The 10,728-nt window shown below is 47.0% G+C and overlaps 1 protein-coding gene across 5 annotated transcripts in view; it reads right to left on the minus strand.

The window, feature by feature from the left end:
- The window catches only part of LOC129401978 (zinc finger protein 345-like), a 29,710-nt gene extending 23,339 nt beyond the window's left edge, over positions 1-6,371 (minus strand). For 3 of the 5 annotated variants that reach the window (XM_055125653.1, XM_055125652.1, XM_055125651.1), the window contains exons 1-3: positions 6,089-6,371; positions 4,684-4,859; positions 3,294-3,370 (exon numbers count right to left, since the gene is read on the minus strand). The gene's annotated coding sequence lies outside the window, so the exon portion shown is untranslated. The remainder of the gene's footprint in view (positions 1-3,293; positions 3,371-4,683; positions 4,860-6,088) is intronic. The other 2 variants (XM_055125654.1, XM_055125655.1) reach the window with 2 other exon arrangements.
- Between the last annotated feature and the right edge of the window lie 4,357 nt (positions 6,372-10,728).

Consider the following 10,728-nt stretch of genomic DNA (forward strand, 5'->3'; position numbering starts at 1 on the left):
GGTCAGTGGGGAAGGTCCTTGCCATGCATGGGGCAGAGTCAAACACATACCCTGAATTCCCAAGGAGTGATCCCTGAGCACTGCTGGGTGAGACAGTAGCCCCCCCCAACTCCAACCATCCCCCCTTCAAACACAGTCAAAGAGGAAGTTATCTGCCTACAGCACAGGTGCGAATTCCAGAATTGCATTCTTAAGAGTCAATTCATTGGTTTGTTTCTGTTTTGGAGACACATCCGGGAGAGCTCAGAATTTATAGGCCAGATCTTCAGCCCATATGATTTCATTCCTCTGGGTATGTGATTTTTATATAAGAAAAAGAAGAAAAAGAATTACATTTGAGGGGGCTGGAGAGTTAGCACAGTGGGTAGGGCATTTGCCTTAGCATGTGGCTGACCCAGGTTCGATTCCCAGCATCCCATATGGTCCCTGGGCACTGCCAGGAGTAATTCCTGAGTGCATGAGCCAAAAGTAACCCCTGAGCATAGTTGATAGCTGAGTGTGACCCAAAAAAGAAAAAAAAATTTACATTTGGTCCAAAAGAAATCTTTTCGGTGAAAGTTCATAATTTTGCTCAGAGACTCCAACTTCATCTTTTCCTCCTTAAAAGCCTCTTGTTGAAAGTATTCCAGGATTTCATATCTAAATATTTCCAATGAAGGCTGAACAGAGGTTCAGGAGAGAGCACACAAGGCTGGAGCGGAGGCCAGCCAGCTGGAAGCCAGGGCCCTTCTCTGGTACCAACTGTGCACTGGTCCCCTGAGAACAGCACAGGGCGCAGCCCTCAAGCACCACCAGGTGTGGCCCCAAATCTTACCCATCTATTCCCGAGTAGTGAGATAGACTGTTGGATATCAACCCTAAATGCTTTAGTCTTTATCAGTGTATTGCCCCTTTCCTCCTCCCAGAGAAGCTTACCATGCCCTTGCTAGCATCCTTAATTTAGTCAAAGTCTATCTTCAACCTCCCCTTTGTGTTAGATATTAACCCTAAGTGCTTTAGGCTTTATCAGCGTATTGTCTCCTTTCTTCCTCCTAGAGGAATTTATATTACCCTTGCTAGCATCCCTAACTTAAAGTTTATTTGTAATCTTTCCCTTGTATTTTACCTCGCATTATCGGGGCTGGAGCGATAGCATAGCGGGTAGGGCGTTTGCCTTGCACACGGCCAACCCGGGTTCAAATCCCAGCATCCCATACGGTCCCCTGAGCACTGCCAGGAGTAATTCCTGAGTGCAGAGCCAGGAGTAACCCCTGTGCATCGCCAGGTGTGACCCAAAAAGCCAAAAAAAAAAAAAAATTACCTCGCATTATCACAGTCCCCCATGTCAATCTCGATTGCTTGTAAAACAAAACGTTCTTGTAATTCTGAACTTGTATTGATACTGCTTTGTATTTGAAGTGCTATATATTTGTACTTGCTTTTCTGTTTCCCTTATAGCCTTTTTATACATTACCATAGAGCAATGTTCTTTGGTTAAACACAGAAAGACCATTACTGCTATGCTCCTAATATTTGGGAGTTGATTGACACTGAAATATATCTGCTCCTGGGCATAATCACTTGGTCATAACCACTTGACTCAGGTTTCAGTTTCTGTAGTTCCTAACACCCCAAAGGGGAGGTCCCGCCGTGGGACTGGGATGGACCCGGGGGAGTGGCAAAACTACCTGGCAGCGAAATGGGACATTCTAGAAAGCATAAATGCATGGTTTTCATGCAAACTGTTACAATTTAAGAGACAGGACCCGCCCAGGGGAAGGACTAGCTGAACTGGCCTGAGGTCTTAGTCTGGGATTTACGGGGATTTGGGATTTGGGATTTGCTTGCCCTCAGAGCCCAGACAACCAAGTGTTAAAAGCCTTGCTTGCTCTCAGCCCAGAGAACTAAGTGTTGGGATCTTTGTCTCTTACTGTGTTTATCCAAACAACTGCAGGTATCGGTAACTTATACAATTAGAGGGAAACATAAAAGCAATGTAGTTGTCCCTGGGAGACAGAGTGTCTCCTTGAGTAGATCTCCCCAAAAGAATTTCCTCTGCCAAATGTTTATCTATGTAAATGACCATCACACTGGTCCTTACCTCAACCCCCCTTCAGATGTTCTATAAGTATGCTAGCAACTCTGCATTAAACGGGCCATTTTCACCATCAGACTGTGGTCTTGGTTCTTTGCTGGGGAAGATTGAAAATAGCTCTTACTGAACTCAGGCGTCCTTGCATCTTCATAACACCGGTTCTTTTTTGTGTTTACAGGATTTTATATCTAAGAATTTCCAATGAAGGCTGAACAGAGGTTCAGGAGAGAGCACACCAGGCTGGAGCAGAGGCCGGCCAGCTGGAAGCCAGGGCCCTTCTCTGGTACCAACTGTGCACTGGTCCCCTGAGAATAGCACAGGGCACAGCCCTCAAGCACCACCAGGTGTGGTCCCAAATCTTACCCATCTACTCCCGAGTAGTGAGATAGACCAAGGGAGAGGAACTCAGAGGGCTGAGCACCTGCTTTACCAGAGGGGGAACTCGGCATGGTCCCCCCTGCATCCAGAGACAGATAGAGCGGGAGGGTCTCTGACATCTCCAAGTTTGTAGCAAAAAGGGGGAAAGAAAAGGCAGGAGAGAAAACCCCAAAAGAAGTTCAAAGAGGGGCCGGAGCGATAGCACAGTGGGCAGGGCATTTGCCTTGCACGCGGCCAACCCAGGTTCGATTTCCAGCATCCCATATGGTCCCCTGAGCACCGCCAGGGGTAATTTCTGAGTGCAGAGCCAGAAGTGACCACTGTACATCGGCAGGTGTGACCCAAAAAGCAAAAGAAAAAAATTTCAAAGAAAGCTTATGTGTCAAGACAAATTCTGGAATGAGACTTTTTTTCTTTTTGGTTTTGGGGCCATACCTGGTGATGCTGAGGAGGCCCTATGGTGTACCCAGGATCAAACCTGGATCATCCATGAGTAAGACAAAGGTTCTCCTGACTGTCTTTCACCAGGCCCTAGAGGGAGACATTTAAAACCTGTTACAGCTGGTCCCTAGCGGAGCCATAGCACAGCGGTTAGGACGTTTGCCTTGCACGTGGCCAACCCGGGTTCGATTCCTCCGTCCCTCTCAGAGAGTCCGGCAAGCTGAGTATCTCAGCCGCACGGCAGAGCCCTGGCAAGGATACCCCTGGCGTATTCGATATGCCAAAAACTGTAACAAGTCTCACAATGGAGATGTTTAAACTGATGAGCAAGGGATGACAGTGATACAGTGATACAATGATACAGCTGGTCCCTGGAAGCCCCCTTTCTGAAAGTACTCACCCCAACATTAGGAGGCGCCCCTGGTCTAGGAGAAATGGACAATCAGAATCTTGATAGGTAAAGCAGAAATTCTTTTCCTGGGGAAAAATAAAATCATATAGAGTTAGCAGAAATAGTACAGTTGATGGGGTGCTTTTATTTCAAGCAGCTTAAGCTGAGTTCAACACACAACAGCACATAGGCTCCCCACCCCAGCATTGCCAGGAACAATGCCTGAGCACAGATCAAGAGTCAGAAAGATAAGCAAGTACTGGGAGTATTACTACACAGCTTAGAAGCTGGCCTCACATAATGGGGGAAAAGGCAGTTCAGTTAGAGAAGAGATCACCAAGTAAATGGTGCTAGGAGGATCCACTCGGGATGGGAGACGCATTCTGAAAGTAGACTACCGAACATGATGGCCACTTAATACCTCTATTGCAAACCACAACACCCAAAAGGAAAGAGAAAGCAAAAGGGAATGCCAAGCCACAGAGGCGGGGTGGGAGGAGTGGGAATGGGGTGAGGATGGTGGGAGGGATGCTGGGACCATTGGTGGTGGAAAATGGGCACTGGTGGAGGGATGGATACTTGGCCATTGTATATATGACTGAAATGTAAGCATGGAAGTTTGTAAGTCTGTAACAGTACCTCACGGTGATTCACAAATTAAAAAAAATTAAGGGGCTGGATCGATAGCACAGCGAGTAGGGCGTTTGCCTTGCACGTGGCAGACCCGGGTTCGATTCCCAGCATCCCATATGGTCTCCTGAGCACTTCCCAGAGTGATTCCTGAGTGCAGAGCCAGGAGTCAGCCCTGAGCATCGATGGGTGTGACCCAAAAAGCCAAAAAAAAATTTTTTTTAGAAAAAAAGGCAATACAGAAAAAAAAAAGTCAGTAAGCCCTGAGTACTTGGGGCCCAAAAACTAAAATAAATAAATAAATTTCTGTGTCAAAGGACTGGAGAGATACTACAGCGGGCGAGGTGCTTCTCTTGTACACTGCCAACCCATGTTTGATTGCCAGCATCCCATATGGTACACTGAGCACTGCCAGGAACCCTGAGTGCACAGGCAATGAGTATTACCATGTGTGTCACCCCAAACTAATTAGTTCACTAAAATGATTAAATAAAGGTGGGGCTGGAGCAATAGCACAGCAGGTAGGACGTTTGCCTTGCACACGGCCAACCCAGGTTCGATTCCCAGCATCCCATATGGCTCCCTGAGCACCGCCAGGGGTAATTCCTGAGTGCATGAGCCAGGAGTAACCCTTGTGCATCGCCAGGTGTGACCCAAAAAGAAAAAATAAATAAATAAATAAATAAATAAAGGTGTGGTGGACAATAGTGCTCTTAAATTGCATTGTGAGAGGGCTTGGGGCACACCTGGTAGTGTCCACGCTACTTACTTCCTGCTAAGTTCGCACACCTGGTCGCGGGATCCTCTGTAGCCCAGATGGGTATTTGTTGGGTTTAATCTGCAGCATCCCATATGGTTCCCGAAGAACCACCAGGAGTGACTCCTGAGTGCAAAGCCAGGAATACCCCCTGGACATCACCGGGCACCTGAGTGTGACTCTAAAAGCTGAAAAGAAAAGAAACTTTCACATCTCCTTGGACTCCGGAAACTACTGGGTAAATGGGGAACATGTGAAAATTAAAATGCTCTGCCAAAATCTTTTGACTAAGTAGATGAACACACCTCCATCCTCACCAGGAGGGAATGCTAGTAGAGCTGGGTGCTTTGCAAGCAGAGGTGCTTTGCAAGCTGCTGACCAGGGTATGGGGGGGCCCTGAACACCATCAGGAGTGCAGAATCAGGAGTGACCCCTGAACACAGTGGTGAAGCTCAAACCCTCCACCCTAAAAGGAAAAAGAATCTTTAACTCCTCTGAAATTAGCCTAAGGAATGAAAGGTGGCCAGCAAAGGGCTAGCCTGGGGATAGTCCCAGGAAGATCCAGCCCTGACAAACCTTATGACTGCTCCAGGACTGTGAGTCCTTGAAAGGGAGCTAACGATGCAGTGGCCAACGCATGTTCCATAAAATCTTCAGGGAAACTGAGGCTTCCTCTGGCTCTGACACTTTCTCTTTGGTTGTGGGCCAGAGGAATCACTCAACAGGGGAGAGGGCTGGCCTGGCCTCCATACACACAAGAGGGTCCCAGGAGCCCACCAGAGGGCTCCCTGACTGAAGAGCCAAGAGTCACCCTGAGCACTGCCAGGTATGGGTCTAAAACACATGTAAAAAAAAATTTTTTTTAAAAAAAAAACTTTCTCGAGGCTGGAGTGATAGCACAGCGGCCGATCCGGGTTCGATTCCCAGCATCCCATATGGTCCCCTGAGCACCGCCAGGAGTAATTCCTGAGTGAAGAGCCAGGAGTAACCCCTGTGCATCGCCAGGTGTGACCCAAAAAAGAAAATAAATAAATAATGAAATAAAAATTAAAAAATATAAAAACAACTTTCTCTTCTGTCTGTTCCATCATTTTCCTTGTTTCTGGAACTTTCCATTCTTTGCTCTTCAAGCTCTTTTTTCTCCTTGACCACGTGTTTCCTCTACACACCCCATCTTTTTTAAAATTTTGGGGTGATCCTCAAAAGTTACTCCTGGCTCTGCACTCGGGGGGGCACTTCCTGCGGGTGCCAGGGCGTCCCCCTCTTCTGCATCTTTCTAAGTAAATTCTCCTCAGTAAAAACTACCATGTTGGGGCTGGAGCGATAGTACTGCGGCTGACCCGGGTTCGATTCCCAGCATCCCATATGGTCCCCTGCGCACCGCCAGGAGTAATTCCTGAGTGCATGAGCCACCTACCTTGTTTCCCAAAAAAAAAACAATTAATAAACAAGACAAAGCTTTCGGCAGGAGCGCTCGGTGTGTCCGGATGAGGGGCCGCCACCCTCGGCCACTTTCACTGAGCGACCCCGCTGCTCACAAGATCGCGGAGACCGCGGAGATTCAGGGAGCTCTGAGCGACCTCTTGGAGGTCAGCGAGGAAACCGGCCTTCCAGAACCCCCCTATTTTCCCGGGTGGTCCCTCCGCCTTCCCAAACTCCCACGGGTTCCTCAATCTCCGAAGCAATGGCGGCCAACTGGCAGTTCCTTCCCTAACACAAAGACCCCTGGGAATTCCGTGACGTCACCGGCATGTTCAGGCAGAGCCTTAAAGGGCCAGGTCCCAAGTATGACTGATGAAACACTATCTGGTCAGAAACGTTCTTTTCCCCCCCTATTTCTGGGCCTGGATCAGCGGTACTAAAGCAGAGAAGGCGCTTGCTTTGCACTTGGCTGACCCAGTTAGATATCCGAGCACCCCACAGGGTCCCCTGTTCTTGGGAGAAATGATTCCTGAGTTCAGAGCCAGGAGTTAGCCCTGAACACTGCAGGGTGTGGCCCCCCAAATACTGCAACAACAAAAGGTAACCAAGCCGAAAAACAACAACAACAACAAAAAAGCTCACTTGCAATGACAAATTCTACAGTGAAACAGTTAAAAGGTTGAACAATGGGTCCTTAAACCCACTTTTTTTTTTTTCCTATGCTGCAGAAGCCCATGATGTCTTCTGATTGCTTGTTCTTCTCTTTTTCTGCTCTCACACTCACATCCTTACTGAGCCAAGCCAGAGTGAGAATAAGAAATGAAATAGGGGCTGGAGCGATAGCACAGCAGGTAGGGCGTTTGCCTTGCAAGCGAACGACCGGGTATGATTCCCAGCACCCCATATGGTTCCCAGAGCACTGCCAGGAGTAATTCCTGAGTGCAAGAGCCAGGAGTAACTTCTGTGCAATGACGGGTGTCACCCAAAAAGAAAAGGAAAAAAAAAAAGAAATAGTGGTGAGTCTTGACAGCTCCAAGTGAGGGGCTGTTTTTGTACCTCTTTATTTAGTTCTTATTTGACCACCTTCCTCCTGGCTTCCATCACCAAGACCATTATTTACAAGTTAACATGCACTTGACATACAAATGCCAATACAATGGCATGGCTGCAGCCCGGGTGATAATCAGCAAGTGATGTAGGCAGGCAGATACGGAAGGCCCCCTCCCAAACCAATGGCAGTAAATTTCCTGGGAAGTAATAGCCCTGACCTCAGGGAGAATTGGTGCCAGTGCCAGTCCCTAACAGACGCTGAGGAGACTGGACCCTTACAAAGACGACAGCAACAGAGATAGAGACCAATAAAGGACCTGAAAGAGATTCATCAGAAACTCCAAAGCTGTTCCTTTGATACCTGACCAACCCCCTAGGATAGAAGCTCACGAAGAAACAAAAGGCCAGGAAAAGAATTTCAAAGAAGACCATCACCACCTTGAACAAAAGAAGCACACTCATTTGCTGCCCTAGCCCATGTGCTGCTTGTGCCCATGTGGCCAAGCACATGCAGTGCCTGAGCGAATGTGTCGCCCGCATCTCCCCTCTTGAGATGTGCACTTTCATTACTTTCATGTCTAATGCTGGGATGTGTGTAGGGGCTCTCTCCACCCTTGGTTCTCTCTCTCCCTCCCTCTCTCTCTCTCTCTCTCTCTCTCTCTCTCTCTCTCTCTCTCTCTCTCTCTCTCTCTCTCTCTCTCTCTCTCATAATTTATTTTACATTTTAAACTCACCTAAGAGTTGTCTGCAGTTTCACGTGTCATGTTTCTGTTTTTGTGATTTTTGTGCCTTAACACAATTTTCTTGGAAAATGTGCCCAGGTAAAGATATGAGTTTAAAAAAAAAAAATCTTGATACTCTTTTGTCACATAGCACTATAGAATTTTGGGGTGTTTTGTGTTGGGTTTTTTTTTCTTTTTGGGTCACACCTGGTGATGCACAGGGGTTACTCCTGGCTCTGCACTCAGGAATTACTCCTGGCGGTGCTCAGGGGACCATATGGATGCTGGGAATCAAACCCAGGTTGACTGCGTGCAATTCAAATACCCTACCCACTGTGCTATTGCTCTGGCCCCGAATTATTTTTTTGAAAAATATATTTTTTACCTTCGGACTTTGGAAACTGGTTTTCTAAGCTGGTATTGGACATTGATTGGACTATAAAAACATTTTATGTGCAGAATAGTTTTTGTGTAAAGAAAATATGATAAGCTATGATTTTAAAAGTTGGAATAGAAATTATCATATGGATTGTTATACCTGTAAATGTAAATCCATTGTCATATGGTAGAAATAGAAAAATGTTTAGAGAACTATTTGATGTAAGGTTGTTAAATTTAGAGATAACTTTTCTGGGGCGATAGGACAAAGCAGTATTACGTATTTATTTTTAGTAATTTTAAATTTTTTTTTTTTTTTTGCTTTTTGGGTCACACCCAGCGATGCACAGGGGTCGCTCCTGGCTCTACACTCAGGAATTAACCCTGGCGGTGCTCAGGGGACCATATGGGATGCTGGGAATCGAACCCGGGTTGGCCGCATGCAAGGCAAACGCCCTACCTGCTGTGCTATCGCTCCAGTCCCCTTAAATTATTATTTTAATGAATCATCATGAGGTACATTTACAGACTTACAGACTTTCATGAGGGCTGGAGCAATAGTATAGTACAGCGGGTAGGGCGTTTGCCTTACACGTGACTGACTTGGGTTTGGTTCCCAGCATCCCATATTGTCCCCTGAGCACTGCCAGGAGTAATTCCTGAGTGCTTCCTGGGTTCTATTCTTTCACCCCTCTCAGAGAGCCCGGCAAGCTATCGAGAATATCCGGCCCGCACAGCAGAGCCTGGCAAGCTACCCGTGGCGTATTCAATATGCCAAAAACAGTAACAAGTCTCACAATTGAGACATTACTGGTGCCAGCTTGAGCAAATCGATGAGCAACGGCATGACAGTGATACAGTGATACAGTGCTTTTGAGCTCACACCCAGCGATGCACAGGGGTTACTTCTGGCTCATGCACTCAGGAATTACTCCTGGCAGTGCTCAGGGGACCATATGGGATGCTGGGTATCAAACCCAAGTCGGTCACGTGTAAGGCAAATGCCCTACCCACCGTGCTATTGCTCCAGCTCCCCCCCCCCCAGGTTCTCTTTTGAGTATGTTACTCTCCACTCTCTCCCACTAAGTCTACCTCCTTCTCTTCAAAACCTCCAAATAAAAACTGTAATTTCACTACTTGTCTACTCCTGAAATTCCTTGCTGTGGGGCGAGACAAGAACCCAGTAACCCTGGGTCCTGGGTGGCAGAGGTGGATCAGGAGAAAGTGACCTTCTTTCTCCTCCCCACTTCACATAAGCCACCTGTGGTGCCCACCTACATCACAAGTACCTTTCTGTAAATTTACAAAGTAAAGCTTGGGGGCCCGCAGCTGCATACACGTTGTGTTCAGTGGTCCAGATCTGCCTCCCCTCCTCCCCAGGGCTCCCCAACAGAGAGATAGAGAGCCGGGGAGATGGGGACCACAGCCTGATGGTGAAAATGGTCTGTTTAATGCAGAGTTGCTAGCATACTTATAAAACATCTGAAAGGGGATTGAGGTAAGGACAGGTGTGTTTTGGTCATTTACATAGATAAACATTTGGCGGAGGAAATTCTATTGGAGAGATCAACTCAAGAAGACACTCTGTCTCTAAAGGACATCTACATTGCTTTGTTTTGTTTCATTTTTTGCTTTTTGGGTCACACCTGGCAATGCACAGAGGTTACTCCTGGCTCTGCACTCAGGAATCACCCCTGAGGGTGCTCAGGGGACCATATGGGATGATGAGAATTGAACCTGGGTTGATCGCATGCAAGGCAACGCCCTACCCGCTATGCTATCGCTCCAGCCCTACATTGCTTTTATCTTTCCCTCTAGTTGTATAAGTTGGCAATACTCGCAGTTGTTTGGATAAACACAGTAAGAGACAAAGATCCCAACACTTAGTTCTCTGGGCTCTGAGAGCAAGCAAGGCTTTTACCGTAAATCCCAGACTAAGTCCTCAGCCCAGTTCAGCTTGTCCTTACCCATGGGGGGGGTCCTGTCTCTTAGGTTGTAAAAGTTTGCATCAAGATCATGCATTTATGCTTTTGAGGCATTCTGGTGAGCAACGTGGCCCGGACAATGCTCCGGACCCGATCAGGCCAGCAACACCGGGGGGCCGGAAGGAGGATATAAAAGGGAATCACATCTATATATCAAAGGGGATATATTGGGGGAAAATTACATGTATTGGGGGAAAATTACATGTATTGAATCAAAGGAGAATCATACATATCAAAGAAAATCACAGGTATCGGATCAATAGGAAAACCATAGGAAACCATAGGAAAACCATACAAAAGGGAAAACCACACCTATTTCACTTAATATGCTAATTTCAACATTTGTTGACCGTTCTGAGCAGATGTTTGTTTACAGTTCCTTGGGGCAGTTTGTTGGCCCATTTGGTGACAGAGTCCTGCCCAGGGGAAGGTCCTGAAGACATCTTTCAAAGCAGTCAAGTAGTTACAAAGGGCAACTTCAGCGGTTAACCCTTAACCTG

This window comes from Sorex araneus, chromosome 2 (assembly GCF_027595985.1).
Source record: "Sorex araneus isolate mSorAra2 chromosome 2, mSorAra2.pri, whole genome shotgun sequence".
In the NCBI taxonomy this organism is placed as follows: domain Eukaryota; kingdom Metazoa; phylum Chordata; class Mammalia; order Eulipotyphla; family Soricidae; genus Sorex; species Sorex araneus.